This window comes from Pogona vitticeps, chromosome 6 (genome assembly GCF_051106095.1).
Source record: "Pogona vitticeps strain Pit_001003342236 chromosome 6, PviZW2.1, whole genome shotgun sequence".
In the NCBI taxonomy this organism is placed as follows: Eukaryota; Metazoa; Chordata; class Lepidosauria; order Squamata; family Agamidae; genus Pogona; species Pogona vitticeps.
In genome coordinates this window covers 46,091,662-46,116,075 of record NC_135788.1, presented here as the reverse complement: position 1 = coordinate 46,116,075, position 24,414 = coordinate 46,091,662, and the positions used below count along the sequence as shown (strand labels likewise).

The 24,414-nt window shown below is 41.5% G+C and overlaps 1 long non-coding RNA gene across 1 annotated transcript in view; it reads left to right on the top strand.

The window, feature by feature from the left end:
• Positions 1 to 24,136, top strand: part of LOC144583487 (uncharacterized) — a 49,013-nt gene extending 24,877 nt beyond the window's left edge. Inside the window, exon 2 of the long non-coding RNA XR_013537266.1 lies at positions 23,737 to 24,136. This is a non-coding gene — a long non-coding RNA (uncharacterized LOC144583487). The remainder of the gene's footprint in view (positions 1 to 23,736) is intronic.
• Positions 24,137 to 24,414: the final 278 nt, after the last annotated feature.

The window sequence follows — 24,414 nt, the reverse complement described above, 5'->3', positions numbered from 1 at the left end:
AATCACTGTTTGAGAAATGACTTCCCAACTTTGCATATCTGTGGCATCACACTGAGAACCTGCTGCATTGTAAAATAAATAAATAAATAAATAAATAAATAAATAAATAAATAAATAAATAAATAAATAAATAAATAAATAAATAAATAAATAAATAAATAAATAAAGGATTTCTCTTTTTCAGTGTCTGTGTTTAAGTCTTGCAGATGCAAACCATTTTGCTTGGCTTTTTTCTCTGATGAGTTTCATTTCCTGTACACTGTTTTCAAAAATCCGTACACCTCCCTGGCTTCTTTATGGAAACAAGAAAAAGATGTACTGTGAATGTCAAGTAACCACATTTAGGTTATAACACTAGTGTCTTTGGAAAGAGGTGAGATGGTACCACATTAAAAAGTGAAAGCCTTCCTGCCCCTTCTCCTTTGAGTCCTGTAATTTTGGGTTTCAGCATTATTAGCAGCTGCTACGGAAACACGAGGAGGTGGTGGAGACTATTAAAGTATCCTTCAAGCCAAAGAGCTCATGTGAAACTCTAATATTTTCTACTGGGGTTCTTCTGATTTTCTCCCCCAAAAGCTGTGTTTTGAGTCATAAGATGAGCACTGCATGAAGGTGTTAATAAACAAGAGCTTACACCATGGACTCAAGAGCATCATATTGACTATAGCCTCTGGAACTCCCTCCCACTAGAGGCCAGGCTGGCCCCATCTTTGCTGCCCTTCTGCAAGCAGACAAAGACCTTTCTCTTTAGGCAAGTTTTCCCTTAGTGACTGTTTGAGAGAGGTTTTTAAATGGATTGTTGCTTTGAATATGTTTTGATGCTGATTTTGGTTACTGTTTTAGTGTAATAGCTTGATTCTTTTTTAAAAATATTTGTATACTTACAGTTTTTAATTTTTAAATATTGTCTTTTACTGATGTCCCTTTTAAGGAGAATGGTGAGGTAAATGCATTTTAAATAAATAGAAATTAAAATAAATAATATGTTCCTGAACTCTGACTATGAGGTGAGGACTGCAACTGTCCCCCGCTACACTCACATAGGTGGAATGCCCATAAGCAGGTTTTGGCTTTACTGGTTCAAAGGTCACCAAGCTTTGCCAGACCTGAGCATGTGACCCTGATGTCATTACGCAGCCACCAGCTTGCCAATGTACACCAATAACAATAAGGAGAGGGTTTAAAAATGTTCTTGGAGGCCTCCAAGAAAAGTTTCCATGGTACAAAATGGTCTTGCAGCCCCCCCCAGCCCAATTCTTCCTCCAGCTTCCTAAACTAAAAACATAGACAGAGATCTGGACACTACCAATTTGGTATTTGAGGGAGGGAGTACTTTGTGGACATCTCACCCCCCCCCCCGGCGTCTGGACATCATATAGACCAGTGATGGTGAACCTTTTTTGAGCCCGAGTGCCCAAACTGAATAGATCATTGAGTCCAGCTCCTGTCCAGGAGGCTGGGGGGGGGAGTCATCAGCCCCTCAACCTTTGGTTCTGCAGCCGGATGCCTCAACTCCCAAGCTACCCAACAAGCGGGCACCCTCTGTGCCAGCATGTCCTCCAGAGGGTGGCCAGGGGGTGCCTTTTCCCCCATACCCCCAAAAAAGGCAGGCCCCTCACCCAGGCTTCCTGTGCTGCACTTGGTCCCACTTGCTTGCTCTCTTGCAGTGCCAAAGCCACAGTCAATGGGTGGCCGCAATGCACGACAAGGGGCAGCTGGGCGTGGCTCCTCCTTCGCCTCCTTCTCCTCCTTCTCCTCCTGCTGTTGTCACTTGAGGTCCACCTCCACCACCGCTCATGGACTCCCTTCAGGCGGGGGAATGAGGTGGCGGTGTGAGCTTGAGCTGAGCCCTGGCAGTGAGTGGCACCATGCCCCACACTGGGCCAGCATGGGTGGCGGCATCGGCATGGCTCACATGCTTACAAAGGGGCTCTGTGTGCCAGCTGTGGCACATGTGCCATCGCTGATATAGACCATGGTTGGTGCCTCCGAAGTTGCTCACCCCATCATTTAGAGAAAAAGGAACAGAACCTTTAGGATGGGAACTCCATCTATAAGTAGAAAGTAGAACCTGGGAAGCTACCGTTATACTAACTGCATGCTTTATAGATAGAAGAGAGTCGACCGGGAAGGAAGAGTTACTCCTGGGAAACAATAATCTAGACAAGAAAGAAATTACTAGGACTCAAGGCAGATCAAGGTAACGCAGACAAGATCAAGAGTGACCCTAACTATATGTATCTAATACTAATGATTCTTGTAGACACACAGTTCTTAATATGAGTGTTTTTACACCATTAAATTTTTCTAGCACCACTTTCCATTCTGCATAAACTCCAGACCTTTTGATTTAACACTGGCTCCACTACCTATTTCTTTCTGAACAGCTTTGGATTGTCTGAATCAACTTAAGTCTCCTCCTGATTTTAAATCTTTAAGTAACTCTTCAGATTACTTGCATGAATCTCTAAACTGGTACTCAGGACCCCTACACCTGTGGATCTCAGTCTGGAACTGCATGTCTGCAAACCTGCTTGCAGTCCATGTCCCATTTTAATGCAATTCCTTGCATTAAAGCAACCAATTCCCTGATCATGTCAGAGGTGCAGGGAAGCCTTGGCTACTGAAAGAATTGGAGTTGGGTTTAGGGCAGTAGTTACTCAAGAAGATGTGAAACAGAGATGCTGGAGGTTCCAATGTTAGCTTCAGTACAGTAGGCTCTCTGCTTTGCTCAAAACTAAACAGTTGTGAAAAACCAGAGGCTTTCTTAGAGCTGCTGGAACCAAATATTTTTCAAACTGTAATCAGTTGTAATAACCATGTGTAGTAATGTTCAGACCTTACTGGGCAGATAAATTCTAGATGAATTCATCTTCTTTATGGCATTAAGTTGTGCAATGGGAAAAAAGCCCATTAGATTTTTTTTAAAAAAATCTTTAAGTAGTCCCTGGGTATTTCTTTCAGTATTTCAGTAAATATAGTGTACTGGAAAAGGAAGAATGAAAAGAGGGGAAATGGTAGACTTGAATTGCAAACTTTTTCAAGTTCAGGTTTTCCCAAAGCTTTAGTCCTTGGATGGAATCCAGATCTCCATTTCAGCAAAGGGAATATTTCCTAACTCATGTTAAATGCCAGGCCAGTTGAATAAAATGTAAATGAGTAATCCTTAGGTTTAGTAGTGAAACTAACTTGAATGGGTGAAAATAATAAAATAAAGATTAATTTATTTGCTGATGATTCCCAATTGAAAGTGAAAAACCCATTAGAAAGTATAGATAGAATTAAAATTCATTTAGAAAAAATTGGAAAAATAAGTGGATTATGTGTAAATTGGCAAAAAATCTGAAGTAATATTGTTTAATCATAATAAACTAGAACAAGAAGAATTTGTTGATAAATATGATTTTAAGATATGGAAGTCAGTTAAATATTTAGGCATGGATTTAGTAAAAGATACTAAAAAAATAAAGGAACATAATTAAAATAAATTAAAAGAAGATATTAAAAAGAAACTGCAGGAATATACTAACTTAAAACTTTCTTGGTTTGGAAGGATTGCAGTGATAAAAATGAAGATCCTACGAAAAATTGATTTATTATTTAGAATGTTACGAATGCAGTTAACAGAAGATGATTTTAAATTTTGCCAAGGAATGATTAATAAATATTGTAATGGAGCCAGAATAAATAAAAAATATTGGTATAAAACAACAAAAAGGAGATATAGGCATACCAAATATAAAAAATTATTATTTGGCTAATCAGTTGAGGTTTATTGGGGAAATTATATATAACCCAGAAAGGATAATTTGGTGGAAGATAGAATCATCAGTATTACAGGTAGATATTGAAAAATATCTATTTGGTATGATTAAGAAATATAAAATAAGTGAAATTAATAACCTGTTTTTAAAGACCATGTTAAACGTCTGGTACAAGTATAGAAAGAATTTATATCTGTTTAACTCTCCATTAGGATTAGTGACTGAAATAGAGAATTTTCCTGTCAATATGAAAGTTTATGCAGAATTATTTAAAGAAAAAAAGTGATTAGATTAAAAGATTGGTTGTATAAAATGAGAACAAAAGATCAAATGAAACAAATCCTTCAAAATAAGAATATATCATGGTTGAACTGTATGCAATTAGAAAGATGGACTAATGAATGGGTAAAGAAGTATAATAAAGGTAGAGAATATACAAAGTATAAACAATTTCTATTGTCATATGAAGATATTCAGATGACTGATTCAGTAAAGGGTGCAGTGAGTAAAATGTATAGATTCCTGCTTGATCTAGAAGAAGAGACTGAGAAAGAAGGATTGAAGTTAGTGTGGGAACAAGACATAGGAAAAAGAATAAATTATGAAGAATGGAGGATGTGGAAAATGAGGGTTTTAGATTTCTGTCAGTGAGAATAAGAGAAAAAAATTTCAAATTGGCTTTAAAATGGTATTTAACACTGACAAAATTGAAGAAAATTAACGCTAGTTATCTGAATGTCTGCTGGAAATGTGAGAAGGAAATTGGTACATACTTTCATATGTGGTGGGAATGCGAAAAAATACAAAGATTCTGGAAACAAATCTTTAAAGAACTAAATGACATGTGTGAAAAAGATATAGAATTTAATTGTTCAGGCTTCCCTGTCTTTCTGTGCACCTGCAGCATAGACAGGGGAAGGCTGACCAAAGGAATTCTCCCTACTGTATTGGTAAAAGTGTGTGTGTGTGTGTGTGTGTGTGTGTGTGTGTGTGTGTGTGTGTGTGTGTGATTTTGATCCCACTTCCCCCATCTTTCGATGCCTGGGCAGGCACAGGAAGACAAGGGAGTTGGAACCCAAGTGACCCCCACTCTTGCTGTCTTTGCAAAAACAGCGGGGGTGGGGGATCACCTCTGTCAGGCTTCCCTCCTCTTCCTATACCCAGGCGGGCATAGAAAGACAAAGGAAGTGGGACCCAGGTGATCCCCTACCCCTGATGTCTTTGCAAAGTCAGCGGAGGAATTGCCTCAGTCAGGCTTGCCAAAAGGGAAGCCCTCCCTGCTGTTCCTTGCAAAAGCTAGGTTGCTGGAACTGAAACCGCGGTTCCAGCCTTCTAGCTTCTGTTTCCATGGAAGCACTACTGTGGAGCAGGAAGAGGCAGCTGGGAAGGGAAGTGGGAGTGGGAAGGGGTGGGCACAATCTATGGGGGCACAGGGCTTCTTCTATGGGCTGTCTTTAAAAAAAATAACAACAAACTGATGAATTCATTCATGGTTCGTCGGGCCACTAGGGGGCAATTTGTGGTTTGTGGGTCATCAAGTTTGACAGCCAACAAACAAAGATGAAGCACCATTTTGGTGCTTTGACCCCATCTCTACTCATAACCTCTATTCAGGTGTTCTTCAAAAGAGTTAAAGTAAAAACGCATGGTAGCTCTAGCCCCTCTGTCCTGTTCTCCATGTACTGTATGGAAAGCTTCATCTGAAGAAGAAAGCCATTTTTACCCATGGGGCTGTTCTCCTCTGACCTTGAAAAATCAGGATTCCCAAACATGTGGAGATGCTCCATGAATAGACAGAGATCCTTTTGAGATTTAGGTCTTCACACAGAGGGAGTCAGAACAGGGTATGTGTTTAGCTAACACACTCCTTCTGATGCATGTTTGCCTTAACTACTTTGTAGAATGCCTGGACAGGACTATTGTTTTCCTATCAAAGCTGGCAAGAAAAGAGTTTCAGTAGTTGTTTCTATTAGTTGTTTTCCGGGCCTCTCTTGGGGTCAGAACTCTCAACCGCCCTGCCTGGGACGATCTTATAGGGCGGGCAGATCTAACTGGAAGGAGGCGCTCAGCCAGATATCGAGGTTTCAAACCGTTTAGCGCCTTATAGGTTGGTGCCTTATAGGTTGGTGCCATTACCTGGAAACTTGTATGGAAACTGGGATACTGGCCTGTTTGTCTTGTTGAATTTTATACTTATCATGGCTTCTTCCTTCTGCAGGGTCTGCTTATGGAATTACAAGGGGAACCTTCAAAGACAAATCAATCTAGATGAGTTGCCCAAAATGCTTCTGAGTGGGCACACACAGGATTGTATAGAAAGAAGTGGTTTGTTTGTTTGCAGTACTTTTAGGAATACATTACCTACAGTATACTCTCCACCTTCACCACCACCACCACCTTGTTTGTGTTATTGTCAACTTCCATTTTCTTTGCTCATGATTATGTTCCTCAAACCTGAGATCCGTCTGCACATCGTGTAACTATCACAGTTGTGAAGCAGTTACACCAAAGCTGCTAAAGACATTCACAAAATAAATGTGATAGAAGGGAACTTTTGTGACAGAAAGACTTAGCACACCCATTTATTCATATTGTTTTATAAATGTGTTTTTGTAATGCATCATTCATGGTTGCCCATAGTGTTTGTTGTGTACAAATCACTGACACTATTGAGGCAACTGTAATTATTGACACTGAGGAAAATATATGCACGTCCAAGGATGCCTTTTGTTTTTGATATGTAATGTAAATCAATCTTCAGGTGCTTTGGGAGAGGGGGAAATACCTTATGACCATGAACATATCAGCTGTAAACATGGGACACTTAGTAAGCATTACAAATACTCTAGTCCAGTAGAAGATAAGGTATTGGATTGGAACATGTGAGGTCAAGGTTCTAGTCAGCATTCGTAGATCTTTGTGTGATACTCTCCCTTGGCTCAATTATGCATGATGCTTATGATGTAACCACTACCTATCAAATAACAAAATTTGCAGTGGCAGCAAAAGAAATACATTCTAAGCATTAGAGGCTTTAAGGAAAGTGTGATGATTGTATTTATATGTAAATATGTGGTGTCAGTGGTATATATCTCTTGCTGTTATATTGTGATTTATTTATTTTTATTTATTTATTTTATTTATACCCCGCCTATCTGGTCTTGCGACCACTCTAGGTGGCTTCCAAACAAATAAAAAGCAGCATATAAATGTATGGGGGGGGACGTGGTGGCGCTGTGGGCTAAACCGCAGAAGCCTGTGCTGCAGGGTCAGAAGACCAAGCAGTCGTAAGATCGCATCCACGCAACGGAGTGAGTTCCCGTCGCTTGTCCCAGCTCCCGCCAACCTAGCGGTTCAAAAGCATGCAAATGGCGAGTAGATAAATAGGGACCACTTCGGTGGGAAGGTAACAGCGTTCCATGTCTAAGTCGCACTGGCCATGTGACCACGGAAGATTGTCTTCGGAGAAAACGCTGGCTCTATGGCTTGGAAACGGGGATGAGCACTGCCCCCTAGAGTCGAACACGACTGGACAAAAATTGTCAAGGGGAACCTTTACCTTATATAAATGTAGCAAATTAAAGAAAAAATTTAGACCAATAAACAGATTATTCAAGATGGAAAAATAACAAAGGGGAAATGAAGAGGGGGAAATTAAGTATTAACTGGAGGGAAGGCCTGCTTAAACATCCAAGTTTTTAATTGGTTCTTAAAAATACCCAGCGACGGGGCCGCACAAATCTCTGGAGGGAGGTTGTTCCAGAGGCGAGGAGCCACCGCCGAGAAGGCCTGGTTTCTTCTTTTTTCTTTCCGGGCCTCCCTCAGCGTCAGGCTCCTCAGCCTCGCCTCCTGACTCAATCAAGTGATACGGGTAGATCTTGGTGGGAGTAGGCGTTCCATCAAATATTGAGGCCCTAAACCATTTAGGGCTTTATATGTAAGCATAAATACTTTGAAGTCGACGTGGAACCGAATGGGCAGCCAATGCAGTGCGGCCAGAATAGGAGAAATATGATGGTATTTTCTCACTCAACTAAGGAGTCTGGCCACCGCATTCTGCACCACTTGGAGTTTCCGCATCAGCCTCAAAGGTAGCCCCACGTAGAGTGCATCACAGTGGTCTAATCTTGAGATTACGAGTGCATGTGCCAAGGTAGTGAATGCCCTGACATTGAGATAGGGTCGCAGCTGGGCTATCTGCCAGAGATGAAAAAAGGTGGTACGGACCACCGATGCCACCTGAGTTTCCATGGTGAGCGTCAGGTCCAGATGGATCCCCAAGCTGCGAACCCCACTCTTATCGGTAAGGGTCACCCCCCCAAATGAGAGAGTTTCCCAAACCACCTACAGTAGGGGCACTCACCTTCAGAACCTCCGTCTTGTCCAGGTTCAGCCTCAGCCCATTTTCCTGCATCCATTGCAGTACAGCCTCCAGGCAGTGCTGAAGGGACAGAACGGCATCTCCTGCAGTTGGTGAAAAAGAGATGTAGAGCTGGGTGTCATCAGCATACTGATGACACGATGCCCCACATTCGCCGATGACCCCACCCAGCAGCCTCATATAGATATTAAACAGCATTGGGGAGATAATTGACCCCTGTGGAACCCCACAATTGAGATTCCACAGGGCCGAAACACGGTCCCCAAGCTGTACTTTCTGGGGACGGTCCTCCAAGAAGGATTGGAGCCAGGCAAATGCCAGGCCACCAATTTCCAACTCAGAGAGCCTCCCCAGGAGGATACCGTGGTCAACGGTATCGAAAGCCGCCGAGATGTCGAGGAGGACCAACAGAGACATTTTACCCCTGTCAGCCTCCCTCAACAGGTCATCGTACAGGGCGACCAATGGTGTTTCTGTACTGTGGCGCGGCCTGAAGCCTGACTGAAATTGATCCAGGGCATCTGTTTCATCCAAATGTGCCTGGAGCTGATCAGCCACTACCCCCTCGACCACTTTTCTGATGAAAGAAACTTTGGTGATGGGCCTATAATTGCCAATTTCATCCGCTGCCAAAACCTCTGGTTTTAAGCAACAATGCTTGTTTTGTTCTGTTCAAGGTTCCAGTCCACGCTGATCATCTATCTCTCATAGAGCCAGTATTTCATCCTCACCTACCTCACAGTTCTCTATTTTGAACTGATCTCAGTCTATCTCATAGTGTTATAATAATTCTGTGCTTGCCAAGTGGATTCTGAATTATGGGGACTAGAGATGGGGACAAATCACCATTTTGGTGATCCATCCTGCTTCGTGATCCATCAAAGTTGACGAATCACAAAGCTCCCCTCATGAACTGACAAAGCACAAATTTTGGTTTGTGGAGAGGTGGGTTTAGACAGCCAGAGGCTGTCTAAAGAACCCTGCCCCCCACCACTGCTGCTGATCGGCAGGCCCATAGGCAGAATGGGAAGGGCATAGGAAGAGAGGGAAGGCTAGCATTCTCTTTCTATCGGGGACAAATAAAAATGGGGCAATATTCATCCCTTTGTATTCATTGGGGTCTCTGGAACTGACGAATATGAAGGGACAAATTAGTGATTAGATTAGACAAAAAAATAGTGATTTTTTAATGAATATAGTGAACCATTTTTAAAAATTAATCCCCATATCTAATGGTGACCCTTTCCAGGGTTTTCTAGGTAGAGAAGTGATTTATCATTCCCTTCTTCAGGGACCACCCTTGAACTGTGCAGCTTGCCTAAAGCTGTACACAATGGTTGTTCTCCTAGGAGATATAGTGGAAAATCAGATAGTCCATCTCACCGAGCTATCCAGACAATATATTCCTTAGGAAGGAAAGAGGGGTAATCTGACACATGGAGTTTAGCCCTATCCATACAAAAACACTAACTTTCCATATGAAGATGAATAATGCAAAAATGGAAAACTCTGAAACCTTACCCATTTTTAAAAGATGTAATTTAAGCCTGGGCCTTCATATTATTTGGATGTGAATGAATTGAACTTTGTCATTCAAAAATGTGAAATGAAACTGTGCTTTGAAGAAGATGTGAAAGAATTGGAAAAAAATTAATATTCATGTGCTCATAGATCCTAATGATAAACGATGCCTTCGATGTAGATTGAAAATTGACTTCCATTTCCTTATGATGGGTTTTATATTTTAGGTCATGGGAGGAGGGGAAGGCAAGCTCTGGAATATCTGTTATTGGGAGAGTTTGCAGTAATTGGAATATGTATCCATTTTCTTCACTTGTCTCTTACCAGTTTTGTGAATGAGTCATAAATCATAGATGCTAAAGCTGCAAGATCTTGTGGGTACTTGTGGATTCATAACCAAGCAGCTGAAATACATAAATTAATACAAGCAAATGTAGTTTCTTCAGTAAATAAATAAATAAATAAATAAATAAATAAATAAATAAATAAATAAATAAATAAATAAATAAATAAATAAATAAATAAATAAATAAATAACTTTCTGTTAAAAATCATTGCTCACTCCAGCATAATACTGTAGTATGCAGGGATGTCTGAGCAAGGAAGCCACTTGGGATTATGGAAAAGTCAAGGCAGATGAAAGCAGACATACAGACCTCAAAATGTGCACTGCTGTGTCTTTGAGTTTGTGTTATGTGTTCCTCCTGTAAAGCAAGACAAACTCACAAAATTGAATTTGCAGATCAAAGATTGGTGCTGGATGCTTCCAAAAGCCACATTTCACCCTTCAAAGTGCATTCTGTCATTCATATTCATGGGCTTCCAATCGCAGCTAGGTTGGGCCCTACCATTAGGAAAAATGAGGCAGCTGTTTGTCAGACCCAGGAGGTGGTAGGAGGTGCTAGAAGAGAGAGCTGCGTACCCCCTGCACCTCTAAAGCTAGCTTGTGGCAGAAGACAATTTCTGGTGTGGAAGAAAAATTCAGCTGGCAGACCAGTCAGCTTTGGGGCATGAAATGGGAGGGGGCACTATTTTGCTCCTTGCCTCAAGCAGAAAAGGACTTACTCCAGACCTGCTCAAAGCACTGAGAGGAGAACATAGTAGGAAGGAGAGTTTCTGGGAAGCAAAAGCATGAGGTGAAAGGAGGGTTTCATTGAAGGGATCCAACTTATTCCTTTGTCTGTCAATCCAGCTCTTCAGTTTAGTAGCCAGTGATGCAAAGGCAAATTTGGAAATGCCAGGTGTTCATTTTTCCTGTCCCAATAGGCGAGTCTTCCACACAGAGAGCACTAAATACAGGGAGCTGGATTGATCCATATCAACAGACAATTTATTGGGCTTTAAAAAGAAGAGGGGGCAAGGCTTCTGTAAAGTTAGTGGCTCTTATTTGCTTATTCAGGGCTAAACAATCTTCAAATACTTTGTGTTGCATCAATGTCCAATTCTTAGGAAAACTCAGGTCTTCCCCCAGCTATTCTAATCAATGCAGCTAAGCTCAGAGGGAACAGATAGCCTGGGTTGGGGTGGTGAATTATGTAGCGTTGCCTGCTAATCAAAAAGTCCAGGGTCTTTGAGTGTGTGCGTCTTAGCTCCACTACACCTCTGCTGCCAGGCAGTCTCGAAACATATGATAGTGAAGTATCTGGCTGTGGAGCCAGAGGCTGGGAGTTCAATTCCCCACTGTGCCTCCAGCCTGTGTGGCCTTGGGCAAGCTACACAGTCCCAGGACAGACCCAGAAGAAGAGAGTGGTAAATTACTGCTGAGTATTCTCTACCAGAAAAAAGTCTCACAGTAAGTCAGAAATGATGTGGTGGCACATGATTAACAAAAATGGTAAAAAAATGGAATGTGAAGTAATTTGTGAATTCTTCAAAATTCTTCAAAAACAAGCTTTGATTTAATTTTTTTATCTGAAACTTTCAATTCTGAATTTGAAGAAATTGGAAAAGCTTGGTGACTACATACAAAAAACTAACTGAAAAAAGTTCTTCCTCATCTCTAACATAATCCTCTACCTCTAGTCCTTCACTGACACAGATTTCTTTGTTTTTCATACATGTAATTCCTGTCAGTTTAATCCTATGCAGGGAATATCAAGAAGAAAGCACTGGAAAGGAAGCTGATCTTGTTTCTAAGTACTCAGTTTCTTCAGTGGTGTGTTTCAATCTGTTAAGGATCATTGAATTAGATGATTCTGGGTCCATAAAATAAAGCTATCGACCATGTATGGTGTTCTTCACAAATTTCCTTGATAAGAATTTGTGCATTGCAAATCTGTTGTAGACTTTGATGCCTGACAGAAGAGTCATTCCTATGCACCTCTATGTCATCCACCAAAATGAACAGTAGAACATTCCTAAATTATATCTTTTGCATGCTTTTAACCAGACTGCTGGAACTGCTGATGTAATGCTTTATTAAAAATAAAAAGATTATACCCATAACATGTCTGTTTCTAAAACAATCTCTGAAATTGAGGTAACTCTGTGTTTCCTCTTATAATGTAGCTATGACTTACACCAGCTTGCAGAGTCTAGTTATTAAGTCCTTAGTACAGCAATTCTTTTTCAGTGTTGCAGAACAAAAATAACATGATATCACTGGCTGGGCTGCTTGCTCCTACAAAGAACTTGACTGTACAAGAAAAAAAATTGAGGAAAATGCTATAGGTTTAAGTAGCCTAATTTGCATTTTTCGTCATTGATCACAGGACACAATGGAAAATGCAAATCAGCCCTACCCACACTCAATCCATAATATTTCCTCCCCATCAGAGACCTTTTTACTTTTTAGAAAGTTGAGTCCTTTTGCTTTGGTTCAATGTGTGCAGATTGCTATGAAAGGATGCAGAAAGGAAAACCAATAGAGCACACACACACACACACACACACACACACACAAAGTGATGCTTTAGCAACACACCTTCCTTACTATCTCTTGCCTCATAAGGGAAGACAAGGGAATGTGCATGCATACAAACAAAAACACATCTAGTGTTAGCACTCACCTTTCTCTGCAAAGCCTCTCTCCCAAGATGCTTCTCTTTTTAACTTTATTTTTTACAGCTCCTCCTGGATGGGCAGAGCTTCTGTTTCTTTGTTTGTTTACAAGTTAACAAGCTCTCACATCTGCAAGGTGATCACTATTTATGTCTTTGTGGGTAGGAGTCAGTAGTTGTGTTTTTTTAATTGCTGTTAGCCACCCAGATTATTTATTTCTTTATTTAAATTTTTTTTACCCTGCCTTTACCCTTAAAAAGGGCAGAAGGTGTCTGACATCATTGAACATAGGTTACTAAATAATAAAAAATAATCAAAGAGAGTAGCAAGCAGTTTGTGATTTGTATGATGTAGTACATGCTTTATGGGTTTCTTAAAGAAACTTGTTATGCAGTAGTACACCTGAATGGTATGTAACAGTAATGTTGAATTAGTTTAATCACTTTTTAAAATATCTGTTTTCTTCATTGCCATAAAAGATTGATGCAGAAACTACAAATGGTCCAGAACATGGCCGCCAGATTACTAACTGGGGTGAAAAAATTATCGTCACATTTCCCCTACTCTGGCGGCCTTACACTGGTTGCCCATTCACTTCTGCATTGACTTCAAGGTATTAATGCTTTCATATAAAGCCCTAAACGGTTTAAGACTTCAAAACATGTCAGAGCGCCTGCTCCCACCTAGCTCTACTCATGTCACTCAATCTAGCTAGGCTGGGCAGCTGAGGGGCTTGACCCTGTGAGAGGCCTGGAAGGAGAGAACTAGAAAGTGGGGCTTCTCGGTGGTGACTCCTTGCCTCTGGAACATCTTGCCCCTTGAGATTCATCTGGCACACTCTCTGGGAGTTTTTAAGAACAAGCTGAAGACTTGGTTCTTCAGGCAGGCCTTCCGCCCTTCCATTTCTTAGTTCCCTGTGTCACCATTTCAAACTTCGTTTATCTCTATGCTGTTTGATATTGTTTGTTTTAATTCTTGTTTTTATTTGGACTGTAAGCTGCCCAGAGTAGATTCGTTGAATCTAGATGGGTGGAGTAAAAGTAAGTAAGTAAGTAAGTAAGTAAGTAAGTAAGTAAGTAAGTAAGTAAGTAAGTAAGTAAGTAAGTAAGTAAGTAAGTAAGTAAGTAGATAAATAAATAAATAAATAAATAAATAAATAAATAAATAAATAAATAATATTTGTCATATCAACACACACATTCAGTCTCTCAACTAAATTATATGTTTTGTGAACGTTACTGATTGTGGTTTTTTTAAATACTGTACTTTCATAACTGCACTAATTTAAAATAATGTGGTCTCATTGTCCTCCTCTATGATATATACACAGAAAGAAACTGAGAGAAAGGCAGAGAGAGATTAAAACAGGAAAACCTGATAATGTGTAAGGAGCCTCTGAGGAGGATTTTTTAAAATCATTAGAACCTTCAATCATTTCAACTAGTCGGAGGGGAAGAATGTTTAAATCTGTAAATGGCAAAAGTGAAAGAAAATTATTCCAAGATCTTTGAATACCTTCCTGATTGCAAAGGAAAATATGTGAGAGCTTAGCAACAATTTAAATTTGCATTTTCAGTTATCCCTGCTGAGATAATCTAAAACGAAACAGTAGGTCTGAATGTAATTTACTGCAGGAACTATTTAAGACTGCTCTAGCTCCACACATAGTACTTGCAATTATTTTGAGGATACTACTTTGCCAATTGTCTGCCTGTCTGTCTGCCTGCCTGCCTGTCTGTCAAACATATGTTGGAGGAAGAGAAGTGCTCAAGCCCAATCAGCATATAAGGCAGCGGGAGAAGGCGGCTGTTTGTATATATGGTTCTGTTCTGTTTACTATTATGTAAGATGAATAGAGATGTGTAAATTTAAAGCAGTAAGAAAAGATACCAGAGCATTTTGATAGAAGATGTTGTTCTAGGTTTAATCTGCAATAGCACTGAAACATCAGGCAATGCAAGTCAGCAAGCAGGATAGGACAAAGGACTGGGAAACATTATAAAAGTGAAAAAAGAGAGAGAAGACATCAATGTCACATGTATGTTACATACAGCACTGATGGTACCTGTCTGTCATGGGTTTGGAGGGAAAGTTCCATCCTATGGGGAGTGGAAGGCGGGACATCAGGGGGAGGTGCTGTACTGTATATATATTTGGAGCTTGTGTGGAGAGTTAGGAGTGGGAGTCTGTGTGTCAGACTGGGTACAACTGTGTGTCAGTTAGTACCTACCTGATAGGTTCAGGTTTCTTTATAGGTAGCCAGAACTGATAGGTTCAGGGTCTGTGCTTTACTTTAAAGTGTTCTGTGTGAACCAAACTGTTGTATGTATGATTGAGACTAAGCCACGTTACAGTATCTTCTTTACCTGATCATTTTATTTTCCCTGTTTGTTATTTAAATAAACCTTGTTCTTTTGTTTGTTAAAATCCATTCCTGGTCTGTGTGACTCCTTATAGGGAATGGTTGGTGGCAGCATAATTAAAGTGTGGCATACTCCAGTAGGTCTGGGGTTGTCACATTGATTGGTGTCCAGCGTGTGGGATACGACTGGTCCAGTTGTCCAGTGGTCCAGCAAAGCCTTGGCAAGTGTGCCCAGAGCAAGGGGGGTCTAGTCAGGGAAAATCTGAGAGCGCGTAGGTAATCTTCTAGGCTTACCTCACGGGGAGGTACGCTAGTGGAAGAACGTGCCACCTCAGATTGGGGACTAGATTAGGGAGCTCTGAGGCAACCTGTTTTGGCGGGAAAGGGCTGAGGCAAAGCTGTGTGAGGTAACAGTGATCTAGCCTGTCTGCTGAGAGGCCTAGCAGAGGGGGTGGATTCTGCCTGGCAACAGTTGCAAGCTAGTGCTGAAGGAACAGCAGCAATCTATAGAAGGCTGTTTCTGAGGCAAAAGGAAAAAAGTCGTCGCTTTATTTTGAGGCTTGACTTTTGAAGGCAGCCTGTTCTGGGGGGGGATTATGCCCTTGACTCGAAGCCAAATGGCAGAAATGGGGGAAGTAAGAGACCCACAGGTAGACCAAGGTTCTGAGGAGGAATTTGGCTCAGTGCAGGATGAGAGCACGGGAGAACAGAACCCAGAACTCAGAAAAATGCTCCTAGCCCAACAGCATGAACTGAGGGTGAGGGAAATGGAGGAAAGATTAGAGAGAGAAAGAATGGCGTTGGAAAGGGAAAAGGAAGAGAAACAGGAAAGGGAAAGAGAGAAACAAAGACGATTTGAAATGGAAAAGGAAGAGAAACAGGAAAGGGAAAGGGAGAGGCAAAGACAATTTGAGTTAGAGAAGATGGCGTTTGAGTTAAGAAAATTGGAAATGATGAACCAGAATAATAATAACAATAGAGATTCTGAGGTGGGCCAATTGTCTAAAACTGACTTGAAGAAATTCCCTGTGTACCACAAGGGAGATTGCCCTGAGGTGTTCTTTTCCCTCGTGGAAAGAGCGTTTGTGGACTTCTCAGTAAGGGAAACTGAGAAGATGACCATTATGCGATCTTTAATCAGTGGCAGCCTGGCAGAAGTCTATGCAGAGATGCCAGTGGAACTGATGAAAGATTTCGCTGAGTTTAAAAAACTGGTGTTTGCCAGACATGGGATAAATGCGGAACAGCTGAGGCAAAGATTCAGGTCACTCACAAAGAAACCAGAGCAGACTTTTACCCAAGTGGGGGCCCAACTGGTGAGGTTGCTAGAGAAATGGCTGTCTCAGGAGGGGACAGAAACCTTCCAGCAGCTCAAAGACCTGATAGCGCTGGAACAGTTTTATTCAGTCCTGCATGGGGAACTGAAGTTCCAGGTGAGGGAAAGGAAACCTAAATCTGTGACAGAGGCGGCAGAGATCGCAGATTTTATTTACCAAATAAGAAAGCCCTTAGGTGCTGAGGGGAAATCTGTAGGTAAACCCAAAGAAACCTACAGCAAGTACTCTCAGGGACCAGGGAAAAACCAGCAAGGGGGAGGGGCCCATGTTGAAGGGAAGCCCTCAGACATGAAACCACAAAGACCTCAGATTTTGGAGGGAAAACCAAAACCAGATGAGAAAGACTCAAAATACAGCAGAAAATGTTATTTCTGTCAAGGAAAGGGCCATCTAATCTCAGAGTGTGAGAAATTAAAGCAGCTAAAGGGAAATGTGCCTCATGATTTGAGTGGAACCAAGCCAAAAGCTGTGTTCTGTGTCCAGACAGAGCAAAGCTCCTTGCCATTGAGGGAGCCTGTTACCATGGCTACTCAATCTGGAACAGTTACATCTGCTGATCAGGCTGGGGAAAATGGTCCTCTTGTGGAGGTCAAGCGCTGCTTACTAGTGAGGACAGATTCGCAATTGTTTGAGACCGCAGGGGTGGACGTAGGAATACTTGACCATCAGTATAAGGGGCTAAGGGATACTTGTTCCCAGGTGACCCTGTGCCATCCAGACATTATTCCTAGGGAGTATATAATCCCAAATGAGAGCTTGAAGGTGGCAGGGATTGAGGGACAGGTGATCTCACTGCCAGTAGCTGAGGTACCTATGAGCTTTCAAGGCTGGAGGGGAGTTTGGCGGCTAGCGATTTCATCGACTCTGCCAGCAGCCGTGCTCGTGGGAAATGACCTGGCTGAACATGTGAAACGGGTGCTAGTGATTACACGCTCACAAGCTACCACGGGGACAGTTCAGGGGGGTACTGATGAGCCCGAGACGGAAGGAGAGGGGAGTTCAGAAGCTGTGGTGGAAAACTTAACCACAGACAGCCGATTTGGCCAAGAGCAAAAGGCAGACGCCACTCTCCAAAAGTGTTTTGAACAGGTGACCGACACCCAGCTAACACCTGAAACCCCAGTGAGATTTCGAGAGAAAAAGGGAATTTTATATAGAGAGACCCTGAGGAATATCTCAAAAGGGGGAGATGGGATCAGAAGTCAGCTAGTGGTACCTGAAAAGTATCGCCCCATGATCTTACAAAGGGGGCACTCTGACATGTTTGCTGCGCACTTAGGGGTGAACAAAACACAGCAGAGAATCACACAGAATTTTTACTGGCCTGAAATAGGGAAGCAGATCAAGGAGTTCTGTAAGCAATGTGATGTGTGTCAGAGGCAGGGGAATAACCGTGACAGGACCAAAGCGAAGTTGTGCCCTTTGCCTGTGATTGACACTCCGTTCAAATGCATAGGGGTGGATATTGTGGGACCTTTGCCCAAGGCCACAAAGAGGGGGAACCGGTTCATTCTCACCATTGTGGACCATGCCACGAGGTACCCCGAAGCCATTCCCTTGACTAACATTGAAACCAACACAGTGGCAGATGCCTTGGTGGGGTATATGTCCAGGATGGGATTTGCCTCAGAAATAATCACAGATTTGGGCGCATCGTTTACATCGAAGCTCATGAAACGGTTATGGCAAATCTGTGGAATTAAGCACAAGGAAACCACTGCCTATCACCCTGAAAGTAATGGGTTAACGGAGAAGTTCAATGGGACTTTGATGCACATGATTAGGGCTTACTTGGCAGAGAATCCAAACAATTGGGACCAGAAGCTGCAATCCCTTTTGTTTGCTTATCGATCAGTGCCACAAGCCAGTACCGGGTTCAGTCCGTTTGAACTTTTGTTTGGGAGAAGGGTGAAAGGGCCCCTTGATTTGATCAAACAAAATTGGGAGCAGATCACCCAGGATGACCCACAAGATGTGGTGACATATATAGACTCTTTAATGACTGACCTGAAGAGAAACCTAGAGCTAGCAGCAGAAAACCTGCAAGCTCAGAAAGTCAGAAAGAAAACCTGGTATAAGCAGAAAACCAGGGAGAGGCACTTTAACCCAGGGGAGGAAGTGCTTTGGCCTAGGCCCTGCAAAGAGAACAAATTGCAGCTGGGTGGCCCAGAAATAAAATACTTGAGTCACATAGTAGGGGGAGGAGTGATCAAACCCCTAGAGGCCAAGATAGAAGCTGTTCGTGATTGGCCCAGACCCAACACCAAGAAAAAAGTCAAATCATTTCTTGGGTTGGTGGGCTACTACAGAAAGTTCATTCCAAGGTTTAGCGAGATGGCGACTCCGCTGACCGATCTGACACGGAAGAAGACTGATGACCGCATCCCGTGGACCAGCGACTGTGAGGAGGCGTTCCGGAGGTTGAAGGAGGCGCTCATCAATTATCCAGTGCTGCGTGCTCCAGACTTCGACCGGGAGTTCATCATCTACACCGATGCGTCTAACAGCGGGGTAGGAGCAGTTCTTTGCCAGGAGGATGAAAATGGTGACCAGCATCCAGTGTCCTACCTGAGTAGGAAACTCCAGAAAGGTGAGAGACATTTGGCAACCGTGGAAAAGGAGTGCCTGGCCATAGTATACGCGATCCAGAAGGCCAAGCCTTACATCTGGGGAAGACATTTTATTCTGTGCACTGACCACTCACCACTGCAGTGGTTAAAGACAATGAAAACCCACAATAGTAAACTTATGAGGTGGGCTTTAAACCTGCAAGATTATGACTTTGAAGTGAAGGTGGTCAGAGGGTCAATGAACTGTGTTGCTGACGCCTTGTCAAGAAGACCCGAAGAGTGAAGACGGCGAAGAAACATGGACTGTGTATATTTTGGTGACCAAAAGTTAATTGTACCTGTTTATTAAGCATGCTTGGTTTGTATTAATAAAGGTAACTTAATGTATTGTAAATATGAATGTTTAAATGCCTAATTGATATGTTTAACCTAGAGTGTAAGTATGGGATTGTGTTATTGTATAACTGTTTTTGTGTGTTTTGATCCTGGTTGTTTTTTGGAGAAAAGCACTTTAGCTTTTCCCCTGCAAAACAACTTATAAAGAGGGGAGGTGTTACATACAGCACTGATGGTACCTGTCTGTCATGGGTTTGGAGGGAAAGTTCCATCCTATGGGGAGTGGAAGGCGGGACATCAGGGGGAGGTGCTGTACTGTATATATATTTGGAGCTTGTGTGGAGAGTTAGGAGTGGGAGTCTGTGTGTCAGACTGGGTACAACTGTGTGTCAGTTAGTACCTACCTGATAGGTTCAGGTTTCTTTATAGGTAGCCAGAACTGATAGGTTCAGGGTCTGTGCTTTACTTTAAAGTGTTCTGTGTGAACCAAACTGTTGTATGTATGATTGAGACTAAGCCACGTTACAGTATCTTCTTTACCTGATCATTTTATTTTCCCTGTTTGTTATTTAAATAAACCTTGTTCTTTTGTTTGTTAAAATCCATTCCTGGTCTGTGTGACTCCTTATAGGGAATGGTTGGTGGCAGCATAATTAAAGTGTGGCATACTCCAGTAGGTCTGGGTTTGTCACATTGATGTCCTACCTGTGTATGAAAAAGACAGCCAAAAGAATAATGAAAGGGCTATAGCGATTCATCCTCAGAGGAAAAGGTACAACAGAGGTACAACTGTTTATCGCAGAAGAAACACAAATTAAGGGAGACACGGCCGAAGGGGGGAAACAGTGAAAAGAGATATAAAATTATGCAGAGTGTGGAGAAAGTGGATGAGGAAAAGCTCTTTGTCTTTCATAATGCTCGAACTCAGGGACCTCCACTGAGGCTGAATGATGGGACACTCAAGACAGGTAAAATACAGCACTTACTTGCATAGTATGTTAAACCGTGGAATTCACTTCCGCAGGAAGCACTGATGGCTGTCAACTTGGGTGGGATTAGATAAATTCATGGAGGACAGGGCCACTGGTAGTTACCAGTCAGGATGGCTATACACCACTTCCAGCATCAAAAGCAATATGCCTCTGTGCATCTGTTTCTGGGGAGCATGAAAGAGAAAGGGTGTTCTTGCCTTCATGTCTTCTTGCTGGTAGGGTTCCCGTAGGCATCCAGTAGGATGGACACCATGTGGAACAGAATATGTTGCACTAGAGGCCTTTTGTCTGATCTAACAGAGCTCTTCTTATTTTCTTCTGTTTCTTCAAAACTGGACTTATTCCTCAGGGTATGTGTTCTTTGGGCCGTAACCATGAAATACAACCCTGTGCATGTCTATGCATAAATAAGTTCCATTCAGTTCACTCAAACACACTCCCCAAAACTCATTTTCTTAGGCAAGTATGATCTTGTAAAGTTACTGCTACTTGTTACTATTACTTCTCCTGGAAGCTGTGAAGAGGATGGGAGGTATATTTCTCAGAGTTTCCCCTAGAAGTTTTGCTTCCTGGGGGAAGAAAGAAAATGGTAACCTCCGTAATCCATGTATAAAATTTGACTGGACTGCTAGGTACATCTTATGTTGATATTTATTTATTTATTTATTTATTTATTTATTTATTTATTTATTTATTTATTTATTTATTTATTTATTTATTTATTTATTTATTTATTTATTTATTTATTTATTTATATCCTGCCCATCTGGTATATTTTACCACTCTTTGATGACAGAGGGCACCAAGCTGGTTTAGGAATCAATAGAATGGTTTGCAATAGAATGGTTACCTCAACCTGTCCAACAGTGGGCTTTTTATATATATTATATTAAATGTATTTGCATATTTAATATAACCAGATGTTTAGATTTTAATTTCTCCCTGCATGTTTATTCATTTCCACCTCCCCACAAATACATCCTTATCCCCTTTATTTTGTGAAAAACTAGAACTGGAAACAAGGAGAACAAGGCCAGACAGGCCATGGGACCCACCCTTTGGAGGGTTCACAGCCAGGGAATCTGCTACAAATTCCAAAATATGCTGAGTACAGTCAACTGCCTCGCACAGCTGTTTACACATAGACCTCCACGATTTTATTTGGATAAGAGGTATTTCACTGAAAAACTGCCTTTTTCTGCAAAGCTGTTGATATAGCTCGCTCCTTCACTGGCAGCAGGAAGTCATGGGCAATGATGCATTTTAAAGTTCACAATTTTGGGTCCTTCAATGAACCATAAAATATTCACGACATATAAAAGAGCCCAGTCAGATAAAATCAAACAAGCACAGAGGACACATAAGCAATACTTCAGAATGGAAGAACTTTACGACACCTGGCAGTGTGTGTGCCTGTACCTGTTTCCTCTGGATTGGGGGTGTGGGGCTGGTAGGGCAATACCGGTATCACTGGTTTTGCCTGGGAAGAGTAGAACTAAGCAGTAAAGTGGTGCTCCTGCTATGTTAGCCCAAAGCATGTTATTGCCTGCAAGTGTGTCACAGGCAGGTGGATAGATAGAAGCAACGTCAGTGTTCACATGCAAAATACTTCCACTGTGTTCCTGTTCCCAGCTTTTGGAAACACTCACACTTCGTGTGTAGCTGGCTGGGAGATTCTGGGGTTTGTTGTTCAAAAAATTCAAATCTCCAAGCATTGATCCCACAACCACCATTGGAACTGGATTCAGCTATAGGTCAGTCCCTGTAAAAGGAATGGAAGAAAAGAGTGTTGTCCTGCTCTTTCCTGTAGCCAGTAAATGTCCTCTGCCAGAACTGCAGACAACACTTAGGAACATAGACATACGATAGGCATCCAGTCACCTGTCCAAACAACACACACACACACACACACACACAGAGAGAGAGAGAGAGAGAGAGAGAGAGAGAGAGAGAGAGAGAGATCTACGGAAGTGCATCTCAAAGCCTCTTGTTCTTGGAGAGAAAATGATAAATAAACTGTCTCTCTTTTCTCCTCACATCAAGACTATACAATACTTTTTCTCTTCTCTGCATAGGAACTCTTGAGACATATCTTGAATACGTTGTGGTCATTTATCTGAAAGAAATGGCTCATGAGGCAAGATTATTACAATTTCTGCATACAAGGACATCTTTCCTGCACAAGATTCACCTGGAAGGGGATGAAGAAACACCACACTGTACAGGATTGTTATAATTTGAATGCAGAATCTTGCAGGCATCTTTCCTGCACAGGATTCACTAAAAGTGTGATTTTTTTAAGCAGCACAGAATTTGGCAGTTTTCTGCACAGAACAATGGAGAAAAACCACCAGAAGTAGGAGGGGTAGGAGGAATGAGACTGGGATTTCATTTTGTTTTCTGGGGTCTGATGGGCAGAGATAGGGTACTAAGTTTCTCATCCTCAAGGATTATTCAAGAGTTGTGAAACACAGTGCAAATCCTGTTTCAAAATGTATTTGCTCATACTGCATTTTATCTTGCTCTCACTTTGGGTTCTGGCCAAGCCATAGCATGTGTGCATTTCTAATTTGATGTTTGTAGTTAACTTACATTTCTTCATTATCCCTTTGCCAGCTGGTGATGTTAAAATATGCCATGTCATTTGGGACTGTATCTATTACAGCGGTAGGGGGGAAAACCCATCAGGTTAAGGCAAGAACAGAAGCAGCTTTTCTCCCTGAAATAACAGGCAACTGGAAGAGCAGTTATGGAAGAGCTTTGTATGAAATATTGTGTCTTTTTATAAATGGTAGTTTTTCAGATGACGTCAGCTAAGCGCAAACACTCTCCAGAAGCTATGTGTGTTTATTGCCTGAATATATCAAAATAATGGTATCAGAAAAACATGGGCTACTGGCTAAGAACTGCTTTAGACATGCAGTGATGGATGAACGTAAACATGTCCGAAGCATCTATGGAGCTATAAAGGCCATTGAGTTGAGGACTAGTTATTGACTACAGCTCCCTGGCATATGTGTAGCATTCTGTATTTAGATATAAGACATCTCCTTTCAAAGACGAAGATATTCACCATATGTGAGATGAGTCACAAACTCATAAAGTGTGAATGGGCTTTGATTATGAGTAATAATTGCTCAGCAAAGTGACTGTTTTGGACAACACCACCAAACTCTCCCATCCATCAAGACCAGTAATTATTCTGCCTGGGGATTCTCAGTTCTTTGAATAATGAATAGTTAGTCATCCTGACACATGGAAGATCTTCTGTGAACACATGGAAGCTCTGAAATGTTTCAATTTTTGTGTATTTCAATAGATGTCTGGTTCATTAGACTTAACAATGAAATAGCAAAGAGAGACTGACAGGGAGTCAGGGATAATACAAAAGCAAAGCAAAGCTGTAAGATCCCAGAATACCTTTTAAAAATAAAACATTTGTGATTTTTTCTTCTTTTATTTCTCCCTTACAGAAAAGGAGGCCGCTGAGGGAAATGTCTTTTGCATGGTGAAACTATGGAACATATCACCTTATATTGCATGTTTTATAAAGCGTCCCAAAATTTAATCATTTCCCCAGTTTAAAATATTATTCAGATAGACCAAATAAACTGTATACTTCTCTTGCCCTTCTGAAGCCACAGCCAATGTTGCAAAATTTTGAGCAGCAGCATGTACAATCAGGAAACAGATTATTAAATCACTGCACTAATTAGATTAACAATGTACATTTAACTGTAATTTGAATTTTAGTTTAGCTTGATTTGACTGAAGATATTATATGTTTCACTGTATTTTAATCTTGTGTACCTTAAACGGCTGACTTACGTGGTTGTAACAAAATTTATATATGTATAAAAATATCTCCTGACATTCTCTGATTTTTTCCCCCTGTGGAAATCTGTAGCCACCACATATATGATGACCCCAAAACTGGGCCAATGTGGAGAATTCAAACTGGTGGCTAGGTTATCAACACAATTATTATTATTGCAGCACCATACTGTGAATTTGTAAAATCCATTGGGGAATTGGCCAGTGTTTCATGGGGAGGCACACTTGTGGAAAACAGCTGAAGACTTTCTCCTTATCTTTGATCACCCCATTTATCTGCTCACCAGTACTGTCTTTCAAGAAGGTCTTTGTGCACA